Genomic DNA, 27,911 nt, shown 5'->3' on the forward strand with positions numbered 1-27,911 from the left:
CCTGGAAAATTTCCCCACAACCCCGTGAACACCTCCATCTTCATTGTTGGTCTATTCCTGTCAGCAGCCTCTTCTCTCTCATGCAAACTCCTTCTATGGTAGGTCGCAACCTATTTTTTCAAAATGACATACTATTAACAAGCTAACAATATTTTGCAAAATTACAAAGCATCTTTCACTGTCACTTTGTTCGAATCAATGTCACTTTTGTTCAAATCAATGTCCCCAAGCATGTTCATCTAGTGTTAATACCTTACATACATTTACATTAATTACACCAAAAGAAATGAGAAATTGATTGCCATGTTGAGATACACATGTGTGCCATGAACCTTCTTCGCGTATGTCCGTTGCTTATGATCGCGTCGGCTATAATCATGGAGCATCTTCATCATTTAACTTGATGCTTGGGTCAGTATTCACTGTGAAGGGTGGAATTTCATCAAACTTATTATAATCTTCTGACATGTCTGTCTTGTCTTCCACTCCCACAATGTTTCTTTTTCTCGAAAGAACTATATGGCGATTTGGCTCATCGTATGATATATTCATTTTTTTGGTTTGGTAGACATGTTCTTCAGATAGAAAACACGAGCCACATCATTGGCTAGGACGAATGGCTCTTCTCCGTACCCAAGAATGTTGAGATCCACTATTGTCATTCCGTATAACTTGTCTACCTAAACCCCGCCTCCTGTCAGCTTGACCCATTTGCACCGAAATAAAGGAACCTTAAAAGAAAGTCCATAGTCAAGTTCTCATATCTCCTCTATGTAACCATAATATGTGTCCTTTTGCCCTCTGTTGTTTAGTGCATCAATGCGGACACCACTATTTTGTTTGGTGCTCTTTTTTTTATCTTGGGCGATCGTGTAAAATATATTTACATTTATCTCATACCCTTGGAAAGTCAATACAGTCAAAGATGGTGTCCTGGCCAACAAGTACACATGATCTCCAACAGTGGTGTCATACATGAGATGTGTTTGCAACCAACCGCCGAAAATCTCCATGTGTTCACGTGTAATTCAATCGTCAGACTGCCCCAGTTATTGGGAGCATACAATATTCTTTTGTACAATGATATATTGAGCCACCAAGGTGAAAATTTGTAGAACTATGTAGTGTGCTTGAGTGAAAGAATTTCCGTCTATATTTATTATCTCTTTATTTCCTACCATGCCTTTTTCACTCATTCTCCCTTCAACCCGCGAGCTTAAGGTCAGAAATAAAGTCAACACAGAACTCAATGACCTCCTCTCTTCCATAGCCCTTGGAGATGCTTCCTTCTGGCCTAGCACGGTTATGAACATATTTCTTTAAGACTCCCATGAATCTCTCAAAGGGGAACATATTGTGTAGAAATACAGGAACAAGAATGGCAATCTCTTCGACTAGGTGACCTAGGAGATACGTCATAATATTGAAGAAGGATGGTGGGAACACCAACTCAAAATTAAAAAGACATTGGACCACATCATTCTGCAACCTTGGTAGAATTTCTGGATCAATTATCTTCTGAGAAATTGCATTGAGGAATGCACATAACTTCACAATGGGTACTCGAACATTTTCTGGTAATAGCCCCATCAATGCAACCGGAAGCAATTGCGTCATAATCATGTGGCATTCATGAGACTTTAGGTTCTAGAATTTTTTTCTGCCAAATTTATTATTCCGTTTATATTTGACGAGAAGCCATACGGGAACTTGATACTGCTCAAACATTTAAAAAAGATTTCCTTCTTATCTTTTGTAACAGTGTAGCTGGAGTAATGACGTCCTTTATCCGTCTCGTTCTCTGGATGCATGATGTCTCATTCTTTTACATTGTTGGTCCTGCCGTGCTTTCGGTGTATCTTTTGTCTTCCCATACATGCCTAGGAAGCCTAACAAGTTCACAGGAAGATTCTTTGTCACGTGCATCACGTTGATTGAACAGCGAACCTCTAGGACTTTCCAATAGGGTAGCTCCCAAAATATAGATTTTTTCTTCCACATGGGCGCGTGTTCCGGCAACGTCATTCGGAACAGATTGTTCGCCAGGACCCTTTCCAAATATTATAGATCCTTGACCATACTAAATACATATTCACCAGTGCAGTGGATAGGCTTCTTCCGGTGATCTGCCTCACCTTTGAAACGCTTTCCTTTCTTTCTTACGACATGCTTCTTCGGAAGAAAGCAACGATGCTACAGGTGATGTGGGCACTACCCTTCGAGTAACCGACGTTGCCCTATCCTGTATTGACTAATTGGAGGCCCATGAAGACACCCGAAGGCTAGATGGGCCACCTGGACAGCGCATCGGAAGAAACCTTGGCGGGCAAGACAAGGAAGCGGTCAACAAGGAAAGATTAGATCTAAAAGTATCAGAACCTAGTCGTACTCGGTTAGGACCCTTGAGACCTGGCCTCCTATATAAAGGCCAGGAGAGGGGCTGCCGAGGGACACGAACAATCTTAGCAATCTTAGCCAGAAAAAGCTTAGAGCTAGGTAACCCTAGCAATAGCAATCTCGACTAGATCTCACCCGAACTATTCGGCACCCCATTGTAACCCATTATCATCATAATCAAAGAACAGACAGGCAGGACGTAAGGGTTTTACCTCATCGAGGGCCCCGAACCTGGGTAAATCGCTCTCCCCGCTTGTCTGTGAACCGATGCCTCGTGTCAGCCTACATGATTCCATCAACCCTAAGCCCCTATCGGAGGGCATTGGCGAGGAGTACCCTCGACAATTGGCGCCGTCTGTGGGAAATCTGTCGGCACAAGGCAGGTCATCGGCAGCACCAGTTACGTCCGCGGCGTTCTTACTCGAGTCACCGACGCCAGCAAAGTCAAGAGATCCAATCCGCTGCGGATCCCAGGAGTTCGTGCCGCACCGCGAAGAACTTCACCCGAATTCTATGGCATCGTCTCGCAACACGGAAGCTGTTTTCAGTGGCGTCCACTTCATCATCGACTCCGGAGGTTTTCTTCGCCTCCCCGGGGCCGGCGTGTCCGACTCAAAGGCCGTGCCACAGGAGGGTTTCCCTTCGGCAACAGCCCTAAAAATTTCTCCCAGAAGCATACGAGAGAGCAACCGAGAAAATCACGACGCCGCAGCTGGACAAAGGAAGAGACGAAGGAGCTCACACCGTGAAGAGGAAGGCAGAACAGCAGTCCACTCTCGATGCTATGACATGTCGTCAATCAGAGGCCGCACCCGTTCGCCACACCTCTCAGCTACAGAGCAGCTTGAGGCGCCATGTTATCTCCACTCTTACTTTGATCCTAAAGATGGTCGGGAAAAGTCCAGCCATCTGTTAAGGAACTGCCGACACTTCCTAGAGATTCGACAGTTCTGCGACGACCTTAGAGCTGAAGCCACATCAAGAGTTCGCATGATGGAAGAGAAAGCAAGGTCCTATGACCATCGGCCAGAACCATATGTACCAGAACCGTACGAGCCAATGGAAAAAGACGAGTATGTACCAGTCGAGGTATTCCCAGCGCTGCATGGACAAATCAACATGATCCACAAAACCAGCTTTTCGAAAAGAGAAATCAAAAAGTTCTCCCGAGAAGTAAAATACGCTGAAGTTGCCATGGTTGATACGCCGGATTTTATCGATTGGTCAGATCAGAGCATCACCTTCAGCAGGGCGGACCACCCGAAGGCCGTCCCAAGGCCCGGTCACGCGGCCCTTGTCCTGGAAGCACAGATTGGAGGATACAATATGGGCAAAGTATTCATGGACGGTGGAAGCGGCTTGAACCTGTTATTCGCCAGCACAATGAGGGCAATGGGTTTAACAGTCGACATGCTAAAAGAATCCGACACAGGGTTCCACGGCATTATACCGACTCGACCCGCCTACTCGCTGGGCAAAACATCATTGGACGTAGTCTTCGGCACGCCCAGTAATTTCAGGAAAGAAAGGGTCGAGTTCGAGGTAGTCGACTGGGAATCTCAGTACCACGCCATCCTCGGCAGACCTGCGTTTGCCAAATTCATGGCCGTGCCTCATTATGCATACCTGAAACTAAAGATGCCAGGCAACAACGGGACCCCAATAACCGTTCACGGCAGCTTCGCTCGGTCAGACAACTGCGACATGGAATTTCAGAAGATCGCCTCGAAGTTTGGAGCCAAAGAAGAACTCAACGCGATCGACGCCATTACAGATCACACACAGCCACCAGCCGACAATCTAAACGCAAGATCCGATGAGTTCGATACTGCAAAGGAAACCAAGAAGCTGCAGGTGCACCCTACTGATCCGAAGAAAACGGTCAACACCTCGGCTGACCTAGCTGTCGCATAGGAAAGCGCGCTCATCGAGTTCCTCCGTGAGCGCTGGGAGATATTTGCATGGGAGCCATCCGACATGCCAGGTATCCCCAGGGAACTCGCTGAGCACGCCCTAAATGTTGACCCGATGGCCAAACCAAGACAAAGATCGATGCGGCGATTCTCCGAACCTAAAAGAAGAGCAATCGGTGAAGAAGTTAATCGACTCCGCAAGGCGGGATTTATCCGAGAGCTTAAGGAATCTGAATGGGTGGCTAATCCAGTCATGGTGCCGAAGAAGGACACAACCGCCCTCCGCATGTGCATCGATTACACTAGCCTTAACAAGCACTGCCCGAAAGATCATTTCCCACTGCCTCGAATAGATCAGATAGTCGATTCTACAGCCGGGTGCGATCGTCTCTCTTTCCTCGATGCGTACTCCGGGTACAACCAGATCAAACTAAAGAAGGAAGACCAGGAGCTAACCGCGTTCATCACTCCACACGGCGTTTTCTGTTACAACGTCATGACCTTCGGGTTGAAAAATGCAGGAGCTACCTACCAACGCTGCATGCAAGCCTGCCTCACAGAGCAGATTGGAAGGAACATTGAAGTCTACATCGACGATATCGTGGTGAACACAAAGCACACAGCCACACTCATCGATGACTTGCGGGAAACCTTCGACAATCTGGACAGATACAAAATCAAGCTAAATCCGAAGAAATGTTTTTTCGGAGTGCCAGGAGGACAAGTACTCGGGTACTTCATATCAGCCAGAGGAATCGAGGCTAACCCCTTGAAGATCAAAGCTATTCTCGACATGGAGCCACCAAAGAATCTGCACCAAGTGCAGCAGTTGGCAGGCCGATTAGCAGCGCTTAGCAGGTTCATCGCAAAGCTGGGGGAGAAAGCTTTGCCCTTCTACAACCTGATGAAAAAGTCAGAAAAGTTCGAGTGGACAAAGGAAGCACAAGACTCTTTCGACAACTTGAAGAAAATCTTATCGACCTCCCCGGTGCTTGTGACTCCGCGTGAAAAGGAGACACTGCTGATGTACATAGCCGCTACAGCTCAAGTCTTCAGCAGCGTTTTGGTTGTCGAACGAGAAGAAGCAGGGAGAGTTCATGGTGTGCAGAGGCCCGTTTACTACCTCAGTGAAGTACTTACCCCCGCAAGGCAGAGGTATCCTCATCATCAGAAGTTGGCATATGCAGTGTGGAGGTCGGCTCGCAAGCTGAGGCACTACTTCACGGAGCACCCGATCAAAGTTGTGAGCGAAGCACCCCTGAAGAGCATAATGACCAATCCTGAAGCCACAGGATGAGTGTCTCAATGGGCCATCGAGTTAGCACCACACGACATAACTTACGTCAACCGGACGGCGGTAAAATCCCAAATCCTCCCAGATTTTGTGGCAGATTGGATCCAATCACAGACACCAGCAACACCCGACATGTCGGGGTCATGGGTAATGTACTTTGATGGGTCAAAACGGAGTACAGGCGCAGGGGCAGGAGTGGTACTGATATCACCACAGGGAGATAAGATGAAGTATATACTACGCATGAATTTCTCCCTGCCGACAAACAACGAAGCAGAATACGAAGCGCTGCTACACGGAATGAAAATGGCGAAGGCGTGTGGCGCTACGCGCCTAGAAATCTACGGAGACTCGAACCTGGTGGTCCAGCAGTCAATGAACCTGTGCGATGCAGTTAGTGACAACATGGTTGCTTATCGGCAGCTGTATCAGAACATGGAGGCTAAATTCGAAGGATGCGAGCTTAAGCACATCGGCAGAGCCAGTAACGAGGAAGCCGACACTTTGGCAAACATCGGGTCGACGTGCTCCCCTATTCCAGATGGAGTTTTTTACGAAGTGATCGCTCAAAGATCAATTAAAGAAAAGCCGTCTGCAAAACCATCGGCTGAAGAATTGGAGAAAAGCTCACTACAAAAACCTTCGACTGAAGAATCTCCAGGCCTTCCTGCCGAACAAGTTCTCCTCCTCGAGCCACTATGGACCGAACCATTCCTAGCGTACCTGTCGAAACAAGAGATGCCAGAAGACCCTGTGGAAGCTAAGCGAATCGTCATACGATCAAAGGCTTTCACAGTGATAAATGGTGAGCTTTACAAGCGTAGCATCTGAGGGATCTTCCAAAGGTGCATCGCCATTGACGATGGAAAAGCACTGTTGCGCGAGTTACATGAAGGAACCTGTGGGCATCATGCAGGGAGCAGAGCCCTTGTGGCGAAAGCCTTTAGGGCAGGATTTTATTGGCCAACGGCAGCGTCGGATGCCAGGGATCTAGTCATGAAGTGCGATGCATGCCAACGTTTCTCGTCGAAACCACACGCCCCTGCAACGGATTTAATGACAATACCCTTGGCATGGCCGTTCGCTCAATGGGGACTCGATCAAGTTGGACCGTTGCCAAGATCGTCACCCGGAGGACACACGTACTTACTGGTTGCAGTCGACAAATTCACTAAGTGGATCGAGGCAGTACCAGTGCGAAACCAAAAGGCTGAAACGACGGTTCAATTCTTCAAAGGAATAACCTGTCGATTCGGTATGCCCCACAGCATCGTCACAGACAACGGCTCCAACTTTGATTCCGAGGAGTTCAGGAAATTTTGTGATGATGGAGGAATCAAATTGAAATTCACATCAGTCTCTCACCCCCAGACCAATGGCCAGGTGGAAAGGATCAATGGTTTAATAGGGGATGGTTTAAAGAAACGCCTTAAAGCCGCAGCCGGAGCCTGGGTTGAAGAGTTACCATCTGTGCTATGGAGTTTACGTACCACCCCCAATAGGTCGACTCAATACACTCCATTCTTCTTGGTGTACGGAGCCGAAGCAGTCTTACCAGCCGACGTCCGATTTGAAGCGCCTCGAGTAACAGCATACACAGAGTCCTCCTCCAATATCGCGCTACAAGATGCTGTCGATCTCCTTGACGAAGCACGAGATATCGCCTTGGCAAGAACAACGGTCTACCAACAAGCGCTGAGAAATTATCACAGCCGACGAATACGCAGTCGAAATTTCAGTGTTGGAGATATGGTACTTCGGTTGAAGCAAAAAAGACCCTTGAAGCTAGAATCCCCATGGGAAGGACCATACATCATCACCGAAGTGATACCAGGAGGAGCTTATCGGCTCAAAAATCCGGCCTCAGGAAAAGATGTCGAGAATCCGTGGAACATCGCGCAATTGCGACGGTTTTATACATAGGATACGATTGTTTTTTTTAACGGCCTACAAGGTTGCTTTACATTATGAATAAAGATCTAATCAGATTTATGTTACCCTTTTTCTTGCTTCAGGCTTTGGCACCCGAACGTAACGTTTGGAACCTTTTCCATCGGCTCTAACTCCCATCGGGAGCATTGGCTCAGAAAAAACGTGTTTACACGATGACATTAATTAAATACTCTCAGCGAGAGCTTAGATTAATGACACACAAAAACAACCAATCTAAGCCTCGAAAAATACGCGAGTGCTGCAGTCGATGGTTACATTAAGATAAGGCTCAAACCGGTGCACCGTGTGACGAAGCCGAGCTTTTGCATAAATTACATATCGACTTCGCAATAACATTGCATCAAATACAACGAAGTCGTCAAGTAAGCAGGTTGAACTGATCACTCAGCCGCACTCGACAACAAAATATCAATCAAAATAACATAAGCGTGCAGCGTACGCAGTAAACAATCTTATGCGAATACAAGGTTATTACATTTATAATCGGGATCCCCGGTCCCAGTGGGCCTTCAGTTCCTTTTCGAGGCATGATTCCATCCGAGAAACAATGGTGTGAGCAAGACCTCTAGCAACATCATAGTATTGGCCTAAATCCCTTTCAGTGTTTGCCACGGCTCTTAAATCCAAAGATGGATGACATGCCAATATTGAAGCAAAGGCAAGCTCAACACCAGCTAGAAGCTCTTTCCGCACTAGCAGCCGAATCCTCTCGGGAGACTTGAATCGGGTGAACAAGCCATACAAAGTTTCGGGTGCCTGATCCAGAGGAAACAAGGTGTGCCAAACCATCGTAAGAAGGGCATAGTATTTATCAAAATAGTAATGTGCCTTCTTCACCCGGTACTTAAACTTCGCCATGATGACGGCCTTCGGACGATGCAGCCATAAACCACGCGTTGGGTGCGCAACGTCGGTCATCACCTCAACCTCTTCATGAATCCTCCTGTCCTCTTCAGCTGCATCCGAAGCTACGACTGGAAAAGGAATGAATGTTAGAACATTCAAGCTATACCCGGAATCAGAAGATAGGTTAAACACTCACAGCCTAAGCTTTCGGAAGCAACATGAAGACCATCGAGAGCGTATTGTTCGACGATAGTCGCTATTTCTCCCTTCTTCTTCACCAAGGCAGCCATCGCACGAAGGGAAGTAATGTCTTTATTCAGACTAGACACCTGGTCACGTAACTGACGAACAAGGCCTGATTCGTCATTTCCCGAAGAATTCGAAAAAAGCTCGGCACGGGAAGAAGATGAAGGAATCTGCAGTATGTCCTCAGTTCAGACCAAGCATTAATATAAAAACTCCCATCGGGAGTATTGAGTGCATATCATACAGGCAAAAGGATGTTTGGCAACAGAGCCGAATTTAAAAGAGTTACGATAATCTTATGTACAACACATTGAATAAAAGTTTAAGGATTCGCCGATGTTGAAACAGGGACTGACTCAGGAACAGGCTCGGCTTGTGCTTCGTCCACCAACTTCAGAAGCCGGTTGGCGCAAGTTATTGCCGATCTCTTGAAAGGCTCAAGGTCGATTAGATGGTTTTCATCATCAACAGGCAGTGCCTTGGAAAAATCTTCCAATTCCGACCCCATCCCGTGGCCCATAAGCAACTGGAAAGTAAGAACCGCACCAATCAAGCGGCTGCGACGTTTCAGTACCTCTACAGGCTCGGAATGATCGACAAGGAAAGCTTCCGCCATCTCGTCGAGAGTCTTGTCCAGCTTCGCCTTGGGGAATATCATTGAGTATAACTTTGACAGTGCCCCCTTGGACTTTTGCAGTAATCTGAGGATCTGGACATTTGACTCAGCAGCAAGTGACAAAGCATCGGCTGTGGAATCCTCCCGAAGCTGATGGCGTCGGCTGACAGTTAAATTGGCGGCCTCTGAAAAAGAGACGTATCAGTAATCAATGGAGAAAGCATCAAGAAAGGAGCGGAACACCATAAGGATTTTTACCCAATAAATTCTTGATGGATTCACGGAGGACACCCTCCTTCTCATCAATTGCAGCCGCCGCTGCACGCCTGGCATCCTGATCATCCTTCATCTGACACTTCAGCCTCTTTACTTCTTCCTTCAGCGAGGCGTTCTCACTCTTGGCATCGGCAGCGAGCCTGTTGGCTTCGACCGCCTGATCAGCCGAAGATTTGACGGCCTTCCGAAGTTGGGAGTTTTCGGCCTCAAGGCGAGTAAATTGTTCAGCAAAGTCCGCCACAGCATCGACTGTAGCGTAAATTGGCTGCAGCCAGGAAAAATCAAGAGGAGTCAGGTGATGGAAATTCAGCAAAGCCAGACAGATTAAGTACTTACGTGATCGCGGCCAGCCGGCGGGGTGGAAGCATCATCAGGAGGAATAACTCTCGATAATGGGACCTTCTCTACACCCGTTCGGGATGGAGGTGTTGACTTGGCAGGAGAAGGGTTCGATTCCTTAGCCAATGCTGCTCTCTCAGAAGCTAGTTTAGCCCTCTTTGCGAGAGGAACATCGTCATCGTCATCGGCAGAGCTGTTTAAGTATAGTGTGCGGTTAGCATACAAGGTGACAAGAAATAAAAATAAAAAGAGTATAAATGCTCACAGGTCCAGATCATCTTCGTCCACGAAGAAGCTTGTTGAACCCTTCTTAGCAGGAGGAGGCGAAGCAGGTTCGTCGGCATCATTATCTCCTCCTCTAGGACTTGATTCAGCCGATGTGATAAGATCATCATGTACCTGCTTACGACGTCTGCTCTTGAGAAAGGCGTCATCTTCGGCAGCTTCCTCCTCTTGGACATCGCTGTCCTCAAGGACGTGCTGAGCATCCTCGGTTCCCTCAGAATCGTCGTCGTCATCCTCTAATACCACGCCGCTCTCGGGTGAGGGAGGATAACATTGGGCGACAGCAGGAGCCTGTGGAAGGATAGAAAACATGTAAGGCACAAACAGAAAGAAGAAGTAATGACAGTAAACGAAGTATGATAAGGTTACCTCGGACGGAAGATGCTTGAGATCATAAGGAGGGCGCGCTGATGTCAAGACAATGGTGTCCTTGGTGCTGAGGCATGTTAGGCGACGAACTTCGTTCTGGAGCTCATCTGCCGATAGGTCGGCAGAGTTGACCCTCGACTTGTCGTTTTTGCCAGTGTAAAGCCACAACTGGTGAGGGCGAGACATCAGCGGCTGCACTCGACGTTGTAGGAACACTGAAACTACTTCAGTGCCGCACATCGTCAGGCCTCCTGTATTCTTCAAGGTGACTATTTGCTCGAATAGCTCATCGGTTGTCGCCTTTTCTTCGGGAGAAAGGGCGTTGTTCCAAGACTTCTTCTTATGAGCTACCAAGACATCGTCAAAAGAGGGAGATTTGAACGCCGCCCAGGAACAGCAGGGTCCCGAAGATAGAACCACTTGTTGCGCCAGCCCTGGACGGATTCCTTCATCGGATAGTCGAAGTAGTCAACCTCCTTCCTGACAACGAAGCCAACGCCGCCGACAACGGGGGGGCCGTTGCTATCGTTATGACGCTTCACATAGAAGATCTTCCTCCAAAGGCCCCAGTGAGGCTCAATGCCGAGGAAGGCTTCGCAGACGGTGATAAAAATGGAAAGGTGGAGGATGGAATTTGGGGTCAGCTGCCAGAGCTGAATCCCATAGAAGAAAAGGAGGGAGCGAAGGAACTCGTGCGCCGGAAGAGAGAGGCCACGGAACAAAAAAGCGACAAACATGACGGTGAAGCCCTTTGGGGGATTTGGGCGAGAAACCGAACCTGGGAGACGAATGTCATCCTCAGATGCGGAGATGAAGCCGAGGGCGCGAAGTTTGTTGATGTCGCGGTTGGTAATGGCAGAGGCGTTCCAGTCGCGGCTAACTTTGGCCGTCTCTGATGTGCTGCCACTCTTCTTTTTGCCCATGGTGAACGAAGCTTCTGATGGAGAGGCAGAGGAACAGGAGGCTTGAAGGAGAAGATGAGCAGTGAACGGGGTAAAAGGTAAAAAAGAAAGGAGGCTCCCTATTTATCCCGTAAGAATTTGAGCCCAGACGTGGCCATAACTCCACAAAGCATCGTGGGGGGAGGAGCAGATCTGACTGTACGCATGGCGCTTGAAGAAGGAGTGGAACCGGCGGCCCATTATTCCCACGTCGCGCGAAAATTGAGGAGACGCCTCGATCACCGCGCGTGCACTAGTCAAGACCTAAAAACTGCCTGCGCAGAACTAGGGTGGGCCCGTCAGGTCAAGTCCTATCAATTGGCCCACAGCAGTTACACGTCAAGTCAAATCCCGTCAATCGGCCCACAACTATGACGTCATAAAAAAAACTAGAGGCACTCGAAGGAAACATGAAAAGTTGTTGGGTGAAAGACTTGAGTCTACGCACGGATTACAAGCATCCGTACCTAGACTCGGGGGCTACTCCCATCGGGAGTGCTGACGCGCACCCGATAAAAGAAAGACTCGACAGAATGAGCAGTCGAAGGAAAAAGGACTGAGTCTGCACTCGGTTACAAGCGACTGCACCCAGACACTCCCATCGGGAGTGCATGATGCACACCCAATAAAAGTTTTTTGGGCTCCAGGATCATGCCCGGGGACTTGATTCTGTGTAGGGTAACGTTGTTTTGCCATCGGCAGTTAACCAACAAAAGTTGGGCACGTTACTCATTATCCTTTGTATAAAAAAATATATATCGGATGAAGACCTGTGAAAAACATCGACAGAGGAGAATATTCGAGTGGTACAACTTGAGTCTACGCACGGATTACAAGCATCCGTACCTAGACTCGGGGGCTACTCCCATCGGGAGCGCTGACGCGCACCCGATAAAATAAAGACGGAGCAAATTCAAGATGAGCAAAGAACATCAGGAGAAGACATACATTAGTCTCTACCCGAACTATTTTCGGCTAGACACTCGGGGGCTACTGACGTGGGCACTACCCTTCGAGTAACCGACGTTGCCCTATCCTGTATTGACTAATTGGAGGCCCATGAAGACACCCGAAGGCTAGATGGGCCACCTGGACAGCGCATCGGAAGAAACCTTGGCGGGCAAGACAAGGAAGCGGTCAACAAGGAAAGATTAGATCTAAAAGTACTGTAAACCTAGTCGTACTCGGTTAGGACCCTTGAGACCTGGCCTCCTATATAAAGGCCAGGAGAGGGGCTGCCGAGGGACACGAACAATCTTAGAAATCTTAGCCAGAAAAAGCTTAGAGCTAGGTAACCCTAGCAATAGCAATCTCGACTAGATCTCAGCCGAACTATTCGGCACCCCATTGTAACCCATTATCATCATAATCAAAGAACAGACAGGCAGGACGTAAGGGTTTTACCTCATGGAGGGCCCCGAACCTGGGTAAATCGCTCTCCCCGCTTGTCTGTGAACCGATGCCTCGTGTCAGCCTACAGGATTCCATCAACCCTAAGCCCCTACCGGAGGGCATTGGCGAGGAGTACCCTCGACAATAGGTACACAACATTTTTACATTTATCCAAATATATACCTTCAGTCTCATCTAAATAGTATGTGCATGCACTGTATCCCTTGTTTGTATGTCCTGAAAGGTTACTAAGAGTAGGACAATCACTTATGGTTACAAAGAACAACACTCGTAGGTCAAATTCCTCCTGTTCGTGTTCATCCAACACACGTAAACCTTTTACGGTCCACGAGGCCAAAACTGTACAAGTTCTTCAACTAATGGCTTTAGGTACACATCAATATTGTTGCCGGGTTGCTTCGGGCATTGGATGAGCACTGTCATCATAATGAACCTCCGCTTCATGCACAACCAAGGAGGAAGGTTATAGATACATAGAGTCACATGCCAGATGCTACGAATGCAACTCTGCTTCCCAAAAGGATTCATGCCATCTGTACTTAGACCAAACCTTAAATTCCTTGCGTCATATCCAAAGTCCGGGAATTTTCTCTCGAGTTTTCTCCACTGCGACCCATCAACGGGGTGTTCCAACATTGTGTCTTTCTTACGGTCTTCTTTGTTCCATCGCAACAACCTGGCATGCTCTTTATTTCTGAACAAACGTTTCAGCCGTGGTATTATATTAGCATACCACATAACCTTGGCAGGAACCCTCTTCCTGAGACACTCTCCCTCAACATCACCTGGGTCATCTCGTCTGATCTTATACTGCAATGCAGTGCACACCGGGCATGCATCCAAATTCTCGTACTCACCACGGTAGATGATGCATTTATTAATGCATGCATGTATCTTATGCACGTCTAATTCTAGATGGCAGCCAACCTTCTTCTCTTCGTACATACTAACGGGAAATTCTTTACTCCTTGGAAGCTGCTTCTTAATTATTTTCAGAACCTTTTAAAATCCCGAGTCAGTCACACCATCCTCTGCCTTCCATTGCAACAATTCCAGTGTGCTACCTAGCTTCTTATGGCCATCTTCGCAAGTTGGGTACAACAATTTTTTGCGATCCTCTAACATCTGGTCGAACTTTAACCTTTCTTTTCCAGTTTCACGGTATGTCTTTGCATCAACAATGGCCCAACCAAGATCATGAGCAGGCTCATCTCTGATGCATCTTCATCTTCTATTTCCCCCGTTGAAGTATCACCTTATTCAGGGAACATGGGATAGTTGTCATCATCCTCTTCTTCTTCATTGTCTTATATCATAAGCCCTCTTTCTCCGTGCTTGGTCCAACAATTGTAGTTGGGCATGAAATCAGATCGCATCAGCCGGGTGTGAAAGGTTTTCAGAGAAGAGTAATTTATCTTATTCTGACAGTTAACACATGGACAACACATAAAACTACCCCGTTTGTTTTCCTCAGCCACACCGATAAAAATATTTAGGCCTGCAGTGAACTCGTTATGGCGTCGGTCACTGTACATCCATTGCCAATTCATCTGCATTATATAATTAAGCTTATCAAAAACCATTACAGAACATCATGAATAGTGAAATGGTGTATATATACACACATGCATTTTATAAATGATGGATGAAAGGATAAATTTGATAACCTCGACCGAGAAGGGAAAAAATAGGAGAAAGCTTAAGTGTGGCTTGTTTTGTGTGAACTCAAGTGGAAAATGCTCTTAGGAATTTTATCGAGCACCTCTTGTGCATAAGAAGAGAGAGAGCAAAGCAACATACACCTCTTGTGCTAAGAAGTGGAAAAAGCTTGGGCATGGCAGTGTATATATAGAGATGGCCCTTTAGTCCCGGTTGGTAAAGGGGCTCAGGGCCTGTTGCACTCTGCCGCAACCCTTTTAGTCTCGATTGGTAATACCAACCGGGACTAAAGGATCAAGACAAACCGGGACAAAAGGGTTCCATCGACCCGCCGTTCGAACCGGGACTAATGCAGTTCCTTTTTAAAACGGGACGAAAGCTCCTAGGGGGGCTTTGGACGAAAGCCATGTTTTCTACTAGTGAGGGAGCACCATGAAAACACAACCAACTAATAAATAGCGAGATTAATTATATATGCAATTTCACACTATTAAGCATTATCCCACGAGGCAGAAACCTAATCAATATTCCTCGCTTAATGTTAGTTGCCTTATATAGATGCAATTATCTATAATATCTATAAAGTTGATTCCGACTAAGTGCTTTTAATGTTTGCAAGCTTGACATGCAAAGTATCCACGTCATCCAATTAGCCTTGGCCCTTAGATTGGGTTTCCTGGCGTACACAGATTGCTACCTCCTTTCCCGTACACAGATTGTACACTTTCCGGTACAATCGCAGATTAATAAAAGGAACTAGCTTTCATTTGAAAGGTTGTTCGGTTTAATCCAGTATTGTTTCCATAACCGATGCACATGGACCTTTTAATAATCCAGAACTAATTTTTTTTGTTGCGAGATAGTCCAACAGTCACTGTGGTGCATTCATGCCGTCGTTTCCCCTCCCCCTCCCAGTAGTTATTGCCTGCATTAGCTTCACTCTCTTTCATTTAATATCTGCTTCCTCCATCATCAGCCTCCCAAGGCCTCCATCTCATGATTCTGTGGTTGTGCCCATCCCAACGCCACCGCGCTGGCGCATGACTCAGGATGCACATGTAGGGATTCGTTGCATAGAAAACTAAAATTTTCCTACCGCAAGAACGTAATCCAAGCCAAGATGCAATCTAGAAGATGGGAGCAACGAGGGGATGAACGAGACTAACCCTTGAAGATTTCCAAAGCCTATAAGAGTAGGCTCTTATTGCTGCGGTAGACGATCACTTGCCGCTTGCAAAAGCGCGTAGAAGATCTTGATCACGGTGCCACTATCGGGCAGCACCTCCGTACTCGGTCACACGTTCGGTGTTGATGACGACGTCCTTCTCCCCGTTCCAGCAGGCAGCGGAAGTAGTAGATCCTCCTCGGAATCCCGGCAGCACGACGGCGTGGTGGCGGTGTCGATGGAGATCTCCGGCGGAGCTTCGCTAAGCGTATGCGGGAGATGTGGTGGAGGAGGGGCGCTAGGGTTTGGTAGAGGGGGCGCCGGCTAGGGCAGCCTTGAGGGGTGCGGCCAACTCATGGCTTGGTGTGGCCGGCCAGCCCCTCCCCTCCCCTCTTTATATAGGTGGAAGCCCCAAGGATTAGGTCAAAGTCTCCGAATAAGACCCCAACATAATCCTTCCATATGACCAAACCTAGGGGAAGTGGGACTCGCCCCTTTCCTTGGTGGGGTGGCCGGCCACCATGGTGGGGAGTCCACTTGGGACTCCTCCTCCCTTAGGTTGGCCGGCCAAGGTGGGTGGAGTCCCTCTGGGACTCCACCTTCCATCCTTATTTCTTCCGGACTCTTCTAGAACCTTCCAGAGAAAATACCGAATCATTTTCAAACCTAGAAAATGACTTCATATATATGAATCTTATTCTCCGGACCATTCCGGAACTCCTCGTGATGTACTGGATCCCATCCGAGACTCCGAACAAAACTTCGAACTCCATTCCATATTCCATATCTACTTAAACGACATCAAACCTTAAGTGTGTCACCCTACGGTTCGCGAACTATGTAGACATGGTTGAGACTTTTCTCCGACCAATAACCAATAGCGGGATCTGGAGATCCATAATGGCTCCCACATATTCAACGATGACTTTAGTGATCGAATGAACCATTCACATACGATACCAATTCCCTTTGTCACGCGATATTTTACTTGTCCGAGGTTTGATCATCGGTATCACTCTATACCTTGTTCAACCTCGTCTCCTGACAAGTACTCTTTACTCGTACCGTGGTATGTGGTCTCTTATGAACTCATTCATATGCTTGCAAGACATTAGACGACATTCCACCGAGAGGGCCCAGAGTATATCTATCCGTCATCGGGATGGACAAATCCCACTGTTGATCCATATGCCTCAACTCATACTTTCCGGATACTTAATCCCACCTTTATAACCACCCATTTACGCAGTGGCGTTTGATGTAATCAAAGTACCTTTCCGGTATAAGTGATTTACATGATCTCATGGTCATAAGGACTAGGTAACTATGTATCGAAAGCTTATAGCAAATAACTTAATGACGTGATCTTATGCTACGCTTAAATGGGTGTGTCCATTACATCATTCAACAATGACATAACCTTGTTATTAATAACATCCAATGTTTATGATCACGAAACGATGATCATCTATTAATCAACAAGCTAGTTATACAAGAGGCTTACTAGGGACTCCTTGTTGTTCACATAACACACATGTATCAATGTTTCGGTTAATACAATTATAGCATGGTATGTAAACATTATCATAAACACAAAGATATATTATAATAACCATTTTATTATTGCCTCTTGGGCATATCTCCAACAGTCTCCCACTTGCACTAGAGTCAATAATCTAGTTTACATTTGTAAAGATATAACACTTTGGCCTTCCGGTGCTTTATCATGTTTTGCTGACGGGAGAGGTTTTTAGTCAACGGATCTGACATGCTCAGAACCGTATGTATTTTGTAATTCATTTGCGTCTCAACGCATCACTCATAAATGAGTCGGCATTAAATATGTTTGGTCTTCTGGTGGAACTTTAATTCCACGGTCTGAAATATGTCACTAATATTGTCACACACAATATAGCTTCAAAGTTCTGACTCTGTCGGAACTACACCAAGTTCTCAAAGAACCTCTTGACTTAACATCCTTTGTCATTGTCAAAACAATGACATACTCTGCCTTCTTTTGTAGAATCCGTCACAATATTTAGAACTCTTCTAAATCTAGCATAGACAACTTCTAGCTCATTGTGCTACCTTTTAAACAACACTTAGTCTAATTTGAGATTTGAAATTTTATTTTCATATGTGACAAAACAAATATCGGTGCAACATCTTACAGCGATTTGTTTGTCATTTCTCCATACAAAACTATATATATATATCCTTGGTTCTTCTTAAGTACTCAAGAATATTCTTTACTGTTTTTCAATGATCATCACATGAATCATTCTGGTATATGCTCCTAACTCTTTAGAGCACAGGACATCTGATTTTTGTACATACTCTTTGAGATCTAAAATCACTCATGTGTTTTTACTCATCAAGTGTCAGATACACTTAAGTCTTGTTAAAACTTCACATGACAAGAACATTTTCTTAATATTTCTATATTGAATTATTTCAATATCTATTCTATGTACTTTGACTTAAACTTATTGTGTGTTTCAATCTATCTTTATAGATATTGACACAAAATTTGTTTCAGTCCATGTCCTTTCATTGAAGTTAATTTCTCAATGAAATCTTTTTAATCAAGTATATAATTACATCATTTATAACCAACTATATGTCATCCACATAAAGTATTATAAATATGTCTCAGCGCTCCCACTTAATTTCTTGCAAATGCAAGCCTCTTCATCGTCTCTGATGAAATCAAAAACTCTTTGACTATTTCATCTGGTGAAGATTCCAACTCCGCGATACTCACTTCATCCAATTGAAGTTCGTATACCTATCTAGTATTCCATGGACCAGCAAAACTCTTGATTGTATCTTGTATACACCTTTAATACACACTTATGATAAGTAATGTATTTTGCCATCCTACTAGCATATCTCATAAAAGAAATATGTAGTGATTACTAGAATAATCCACATAGACTATAAGCATTGCTACGGAAGATCTAATCTTATCGTAGTCAACTCTTTGAACTTTGTTGTAAACAACTTTTCGACAAGTCGAGCTTCTTCAAGGATATTTCATCCAAGTCCATTAATTTTATAGATCCTCTGACTTTCAAAAAGTATTCATCTATCTTGGATTTTATGGCGTATAGCCATTTTAACGGAGTCAGGGCCCATCATAACTTCTTTGTTTGTAGTTGGTTTATCATTGTTCAAAATCAATCCTTTGTCCACAAATCATTTATTTGATCGCAAAGTAAACCATACCTACAAGGTTCAATATGTACTTCGATCTCCATGGATAAAACACTTTGTAGTCATGGGAGCCATGATCGTCGTGGCCGCTTCCGAAACCAATTCCGATGCTGCGCTACTCTGATCATTATGCTCAGGTTCATAAACCTTATCAAATTCTATTGTCCTCCCACTCAAATACTTCGCTAGAAAACAATTTCTTGGAAATAAGAAACATTGACAAACACTTTTGTCTTTGTCTCCGTAGTGGGAAGAATTCCCAATCAATTCTCTGGGATAACCAACAAAGACATTCATCCGATTTTGGTTGTAAACTCTTAGACCAAAATTTAAAGAAAGGACTATTAGGGTTTATACCCATGCCATAACCTGTATGGTGTCATTTCAACGGATCATGATGATGCTCTATTTAGTGTAAAAGCGGTAGTCTCTAAAGCATAATCCACAAAAAATATAATGGCGTCATAATATTTTATCTCATCATTAATCCAACAAGGTTTGGATACATCTCTCGGATACTATATCATCATTATGATACTCCAAGAAATGTGAGTAGAACAATTTCATGACTCTCTTAGATGTTTGCTAAAACTCGTAATTCAAATATTTTCACCATGATCCAATCATAGATATTTGACTTTTCTATTACGATGATTTCCACTTCATGCTGAAATTTATTTGAATCCATTCAAATGTTTCAAACTTCTTCCTTATTGAATATATCCATATATATACTCAATTCATTGTTGAAAGTTTTCATGAAGTAGAAGAATCTCCCGCACACAACTATGCCCAGTGAACCACATATATCATTATGTATGTTTTCACTAAGTTAGTTGCCCGTTCAACTCTTGGCCTATGAACGGTATTTCAGTCATTACCTTTTAGAAAAGATTTTGCAAGCGCCAAATGATTCAACAAATCAAATGACTCCAAAAGTCCATTTGCATGGAGTTCCTTCATGCGTTCCTTTCTAATATGACCTAAATGGCGGTTCCACAAATAAGTGGAATTCAAATCATTTGCCTTATGGCATTTTAGCGTCAGTTTTATGTGTGTGTGTTTCACCATTAAGATTTATAATAACTTATCCATCGTATATGGAGTAATGTCATAATTTGAACAACTCATTGTTTTCATTTGACCAGAGCAAAATAACAATTATTAAGTTCTTTATTATAAATTCTAAGGGCTAGATATAATGCCAACGACGAACATAATAACACTTTATTTTTGTTCCAGACGTGCATTCCTATCATATTCCTTGTCAATCACTTAGGCCATTGTATTCTTGTATTGCGTTGTTTTGTATGACACTTCATACCAACCAATATGGTACAAATACCCAAGAATTTCATTGTGTGACCAAACGAGGAATACATCCATAACATGTATATCATTTATATACACCTGAGCTAGACTTTCTAGTCTTTTCTTTTCTTTCTGCCAAAATATCTTTTGTAATTTCTCTTTTAGCTTTCCTCATTATTCAGAAAACATTTCTACTTCAATAACTTCTAGGTTTGTTGGTCAAATACCAATAACCTTGAGGTTCTTATTTTGAAGTTGATCATCATATGACAAGTGTTTCAGATTTCACTATTAGTAACTTTGTAATATGATGAACAATTTCACTCATAATTTTATCCATCATATCATGACGACTTTTCGAGACCATGTCTGTACATGCTAGGCTCGTAAAGTTTAACCTCAGTATTCGCGTATGCAAATCTGGCTTGCATCCGTTGTAAGCACACGTAGAATCTATAACACCCGATCATCACGTGATGCTTCGATATGACGAGTCTTAGCAACGGTGCATACTAAGGATGATAACTTTATGGATATGCGAATATTGTTAGTGCCCCAATAGTTGGAGGATTGGGATGCCTTGCGTCTTCAACCTTCGTACATTCCCATAAAACTTATGAGTTTATGTAGTCTCACCAAATTATATTCTATCATCTTGCAATAAGGTCTTAGATATCACATATATCTCATACCTTGATTATTTCTGAAAACTAAATTTTCAGCTCCTTACTTTTCAAACAGATTTGAACTTCAAGTTTCACGGAGACAAGATAACTTTATGTACTAATTGAAACCATAGCTCTTTGAATCAACAATGTGAGGTTTACTAAAAGTTTGCTATAGGACTTAATCACTTCTTGATTCTTTAACAATACGGTACCAGTCCGTAAAGTTTCTTATCAGATTTTAACAGTATTTCTATCTCAATTACAAGACTAGTGCATGGTAGAATACGGATGCCAATACTACAAAATTAATTCAAAATACTACTCAGACTATGTTTATGATAATTAGTTCATGTTTTAATCTAATTACTAATGAACTCCCACTTAACACAACATCCCTCATAGTTGTTAAGTGGTACACGATCCAAATCCACTACACCAAAACCGATCATCACGTGAGATGATGTAGCTTCAATGGTGAACATCAACATGTTGATCATATCATCCATATGACTCGTGTTCAACCTTTCGGTTTCCGTTGTCCCGAGGCCATGTCTGTACATGCTAGGCTCGTCAAGCAAACCCAAGTATTCCGCGTGTGCAACATGGCTTACACCCGTTGTATGTTGAGTTTATCACATCCGATCATCACGAGATGCTTCAAAACTACGAACTGTGCAACGGTGCATACGAGGGGAGAACACTTTATTATCTTGATATTAATGTGAGGGATCATCTTATAATGCTACCGTCGCGTTCTAAGCAAAATAAGATGCATAAAGGATTAACATCACATGCAATTCATATGTGATATGATATGGCCCTTTTGTCTTTGCGCCTTTGATCTTCATCTCCAAAGCACGGACATGATCTCCATCATCAACAGGCATGATCTCCATCATCATCGGCATAGCGTCAAGGTCCATGGCACCGTCTTCATGGTTGTTCACCTCATGTAGCAACTATTACAACTACTTTGAAATACTACTCAACATGAAAATTAAAGACAACCATAAGGCTCCTGCCGGTTGCCACAATACAATAATGATCATCTCATACATATTCATCATCACATTATGGCCATATCACATCACCAAACCCTGCAAAAACAAGTTAGACGTCTCTAATTTGGTTTGCATATTTTACGTGGTTTAGGGTTTTCGAGAGAGAGATCTAATCTACCTACGAACATGAACCACAACGGTGATACTAATGTTGTCAATAGAAGAGTAAATTGAATCTTCACTATAGTAGGAGAGACAGACACCCGCAAAGCCTCTTATGCAATACAAGTTGCATGTCGAACGAGGAGCAAGTCTCATGAACGCGGTCATGTAAAGTTAGCCCGAGCCGCTTCATCCCACTATGCCACAAAGATGCAAAGTACTCAAACTAAAGACAACAAGAGCATCAACGCCCACAAAACCATTGTGTTCTACTCGTACAACCATCTATGCATAGACACGGCTCTGATACCACTGTAGGGATTCGTTGCATAGAAAACAAAAAATTTCCTACCGCAAGAACGTAATCCAAGCCAAGATGCAATCTAGAAGATGGGAGCAACGAGGGGATGAACGAGACTAACCCTTGAAGATTTCCAAAGCCTATAAGAGTAGGCTCTTATTGCTGCGGTAGACGATCACTTGCCGCTTGCAAAAGCGCGTAGAAGATCTTGATCACGGTGCCACTATCGGGCAGCACCTCCGTACTCGGTCACACGTTCGGTGTTGATGACGACGTCCTTCTCCCCGTTCCAGCGGGCAGCGGAAGTAGTAGATCCTCCTCGGAATCCCGGCAGCACGACAGCGTGGTGGCGATGTCGATGGAGATCTCCGGCGGAGCTTCGCTAAGCGTATGCGGGAGATGTGGTGGAGGAGGGGCGCTAGGGTTTGGGAGAGGGGGCGCCGGCTAGGGCAGCCTTGAGGGGTGCGGCCAACTCATGGCTTGGTGTGGCCGGCCAGCCCCTCCCCTTGACGTGGGCACTACCCTTCGAGTAACCGACGTTGCCCTATCCTGTATTGACTAATTGGAGGCCCATGAAGACACCCGAAGGCTAGATGGGCCACCTGGACAGCGCATCGGAAGAAACCTTGGCGGGCAAGACAAGGAAGCGGTCAACAAGGAAAGATTAGATCTAAAAGTACTGTAAACCTAGTCGTACTCGGTTAGGACCCTTGAGACCTGGCCTCCTATATAAAGGCCAGGAGAGGGGCTGCCGAGGGACACGAACAATCTTAGCAATCTTAGCCAGAAAAAGCTTAGAGCTAGGTAACCCTAGCAATAGCAATCTCGACTAGATCTCAGCCGAACTATTCGGCACCCCATTGTAACCCATTATCATCATAACCAAAGAACAAACAGGCATGACGTAAGGGTTTTACCTCATCGAGGGCCCCGAACCTGGGTAAATCGCTCTCCCCGCTTGTCTGTGAACCGATGCCTCGTGTCAGCCTACAGGATTCCATCAACCCTAAGCCCCTATCGGAGGGCATTGGCGAGGAGTACCCTCGACAATTGGCGCCGTCTGTGGGAACCCTGTCGGCACAAGATCGGACATCGGCTGAGCCCGTCATGTCATCAGCAGCTTCATCAGCACCATCATCGCCTCATCTGGGAAGCCCGATCCGTTTTGGCTCCTACGAATTCACTCCGCACAGCGAATCATCTCGCTCGACCTTCTCTGGTCTACAAGGCAACATGGAGATGGCTTTCGGGAGCGTCCACTACAACGTCAACTCAGAAGGAATTCTTCGGTTGCTAGAATCCCCTATCTCCAGATCGACGAGTCCAAGCGCATCGTCGACACCCGACCTCTCGGCTGGCCTGACAAGCCCGTTGAGTCCGTCCGCGCCATCGACTCCTCGTTCGGCATCTTCCATGTCGGTTGGATCTGATGACCCCGTGCCCTCGGAGCTGACCTCGTATTACTGCATGAACTGCGACACCAGGCATGGACTAGGGTCAAGCGACACGCCATTCATCTGCAACACCTACTATTCATCGGGAGAGGACAGCATCGGCAGCGTTGCCCGAGGAGACACCCGAAGCATGGCGCCCCTCCAAGTTTACGTCGCTAACAGGGGAGACGGAGATCGCACCCCCCGTTCCAGCAGGCGGGCTAGTTTTGAGAATAGCGCCAGCAATGACAATAGCGACCACACCATTACGGAAGAGGAGTGGGCGGCGGCCAAGGCAGCCGTACTCAACAACACACCGCTTTCGGCGGGAACCACGGTTGGCACACTCAATGCTTACCGCTCCATATTGGAGAAAAATCGGGAGCGCCTGTCTAAGGAGCAAGCCACCCTCGAGAAACGCCTATCTGCGGCAGACCGGTCCAGCGAGCGACGAAGGGGCTCGCAGGGGAGTGCCTCTCGAAGTACCCACGGAGGAGGCAAACATCGATCGAGACTGTCCAGGCTTTCGGAAGACGACGCAAGGGAGATAACATCAAACCTGACCAAGTCTTTTATAACCACGGACACCGCGGGCATGCCACGGCCAAAAACTGTTGCGGGAGCAACAGCCAACCTCGCAGCATACCTCATTAACCAGCGTCCCGAAGGATCCATGGCTCAGGCCCACCGTGGCGCTTTGGAAAGTCTTGAGATACTAGGACATAATCTAGTTCCACCGAAAGAGAAGACCCTGCAGGCCAGCGGGTCAAAGCATCGCGCAAAAGACGCTCGAGACGAAATCACACAGAGCAGGATCGACAAAGCAAGGCGGCGACGCGCCATCAGAGAAGAACTTGACAGTGATTCTTTGGACGAGACCCAGGAGAACGACGGTGAGCTTAGAGGAGCCGATTGTTTGAGCTACAAAATTCAGGAGGCGATGCCACCCAAGAAGTTCAAACCTACACCTACCGACGCCGCCAAATATGATGGGCAGCAGGAGCCAAGATCCTGGATAGAGGACTATCTGCAGACGATGATCCGCAAAAGGGAATCAGATAGCAGCAATGCAATGCCTGCAGCTTTACCTAAAGGACTCAGCACGAGCCTGGCTCAGAGGGCTGCCGTAGGGTTCCATCAAGTCATGGGATGACCTAGTAGAAGCTTTTGTCGCTAACTTTCAAGCAACCTACAAAAGGCCCGTCGGGATCGAGGAGTTACGGCACTATCAGCAAAAGCAGAAGGAGTCGATGCGCGCATATATCGGGAGGTTCACCAAACTCCTGAATGCTGCGGAAGACGTATCTGTCGACAGAGCAATCGACGCTTTTAGTGATGGCATCCGACGTGAAAGCTATATAGAAGAACTTGGGCGCAAGAAGCCAAAAACCATAACCAAGTTAATGGAAATCGCCAACAGCTGGGCCGATGTTGAAGACAATGTCCGAAAGCCACGACAGCGCAGTGACGACGGAGAGGATGACCAGCCGAAGCATGATTCGGGTGGTCGAAGGGATCGGAACAAGAGAAGGAAGAACCGTAGTTACGATGACAATAACTTGGTGGCCGCAGGTTACTCTGATCGGCAGGATGATCGGTACGACGACAGGCGAGACGATTGACAGGACGGTAATCGGAACAACTCTGGGAACCGTGGCAACTATAAACCACGACCACAGATCAACGCCCCTTGCTACCTGCATTCATATACCGATTCAAAAGATGGTAAAGTAAAGTCTAGCCACCTGCTCAGGGACTGTCGGCAGTTCCTCGATATGCATTAACTCATCCAGCAGGCAGGCCAGCAACAGCTACCACCACCACCACCGCCACCCCCATCACAACATCAGGTCCAGCAAGCTCAACCTCATCAACCCAGCGAGGCGTTTCCACCACCACGTGGGCAAATGAGTATGATCCACAGGACAGGCATTTCAAGGAGAGAGATGAAGAAGCTCACCCGAGAAATTAACCAGGCAGAAAGTGTTATGGCGAACATTCCTGAATATGTCGAGTGGTCGTCTCAGGAAATCACGTTCAGTCGAATGGACCACCCGATGACTATACCAAAACCAGGGCACGCTGCCCTAGTGGTCAAAGCACAGATAGGAGGGTTCAAGATGAGAAAAGTCTTTATGGATGGAGGAAGTGGACTCAACCTGATATTCCTTGACACAATTCGAAGTATGGGGATCACCATGAGAATGTTGGAAGACTCAGACACCCGCTTCCATGGGATACTCCCTACCTCGCCATCGCATTCTCTAGGCAAAGCATACCTGAACGTCGTCTTCGGCAAACCCGACAATTTCAGGAAGGAAAAGATCGAGTTTGAAGTCGTGAACTGGGAATCACAGTACCACGCCATACTCGGGAGACCAGCTTACGCCAAGTTCATGGCTATGCCGCACTATGCATACCTCAAGCTGAAGATGCCAGGGAACAATGGGACAAACATCACAGTCTACGGAAGCTTCTCGCGCTCGGACAATTGTGATCGTGACTTTCAAAGGATTGCTGCAAGATTTGGGCCACGGCGAGAGACTGTCGACCCCCCGCCCAAGTTGACGATACAAGAAATCAAGGAGGAAAAACTCGACAGGGAAATCAAGAAGAAGCCAGCTCCCGAAGCCCCAGCAGCAATAGCATCGGCGGAAAAAGTTTCAGCAGAAGATGTAGGAGGCGGCAAGATGCTAACAATCGCTGCCCAGGCACCTGGCGAAATCAACAGCACTGCAGCAACCACCAGCATGACGAAGAAATCGGAAGATGCTTCTGAAGAAGAGAAGAACCCCTTCCTTGATAAAACACTCCCTTAGTTTTTAAATTTTTTTCCCTTTACTTTACACAGGGCCTCTTGTTTTCGCCCTCTAGTTTCGTATTTACCCTATCAATAAGCACTTAAGTTTCGATTCTTGTTAAAGTATTGCAGTAATCTAAAGCATCTATGACCGTGCTGCCGCCAAGTAACGGCATAACGTAACGCACGGCAGAAGATAGCGCCCAGGGCAAAAGCCTCCACAAGCACTGCAAAGAAGAATAAGGACATTAATCCTTCCCTCTACTTCAGATGCCTCTACGAGTGCCGTACAAAGCAAAAGTTTGGAAAACTTACACACAACCCACGCTCGATATTTCACTTATGGAAATATCAGAGAGCAACGGGCTCATCGGCAGAATCATTACACCTGAAATATTTGGGAATGACTGTCGAAATTTACAATCGGTTGAAAGCAAAGTTGCGCATACAACAGGTTTAGCAAAACCTGCAACACGAGCTGATCACTCATAATGATTTGCTGACCAACTAGTACACATACATCCAACGGGCAATTAAGCTTTGCTCCCTTGAATATTTGCCAACGGCATGGTAAAAGTACATATTCATGTATTAACCAGATAAAAAGTTTCGGCTCAACAATCCTAACACTCGGATGGACTAGCCAATACAATTTACAAAAGTAACTTTACACCTTCACCCTTGCGGAGTTTCCCTTTCCTCAGGTACCTTTGACTCCTCCTCAAGCCTGTCGACAATTATATGGGCAGGTGCCAAAACCTTCGGGTACAGCTCTTCAAAATCACCAGTTGCATTGGCGATAGATAACAAGCAAGCTGAAGGATAACAAGCAAGCACAAGGGCAAGCGTACACTTGGCCCCTGCAAAAACTTGAGATCTTACTAGCTCCCGAACCTTCTTGGCATTTCCAAACTCAGACATCAAAGTCAAAAGAGTAGGGGGAACAGCATTCAAAGGAAACATCGTCTTCCAAACTACCCTCATAGCCTTGTAGCACTTGTCGAAGAACTGGTGGACCTGTTGCACTCGATCCTGAAATTTGACGACAGCCGAGGCCTTCGAGTGTTCCCGCCAGAAAATCTCTTCGGATGAGGAAAGCTGAGTCAAAGCATGCACTCGCTCGTGTATCCGCTTGTTCTCTTCCGCGTGGTTCAAAGCTATGACTGGCAAAAGAATCGGTAAAGACTTAGACAAGAAGTTGCTAGCAAACAGGCAAAAGGAGCAGGAAACTTACAGTATAAACTTTTGGTAGCCTTATGCAGCTCGCTAAGAATGTACCGCTCCACGTCGGCTGCAATCTCGCTCTT

General features: G+C 45.8%; 1 pseudogene; it reads right to left on the reverse strand.

Annotated features, from left to right (window-relative positions):
* Positions 1-272: 272 nt before the first annotated feature.
* Positions 273-14,191, reverse strand: LOC139830202 (uncharacterized; annotated as a pseudogene).
* Positions 14,192-27,911: the final 13,720 nt, after the last annotated feature.

Source organism: Lolium perenne, chromosome 4 (genome assembly GCF_019359855.2).
Source record: "Lolium perenne isolate Kyuss_39 chromosome 4, Kyuss_2.0, whole genome shotgun sequence".
NCBI lineage: Eukaryota > Viridiplantae > Streptophyta > Magnoliopsida > Poales > Poaceae > Lolium > Lolium perenne.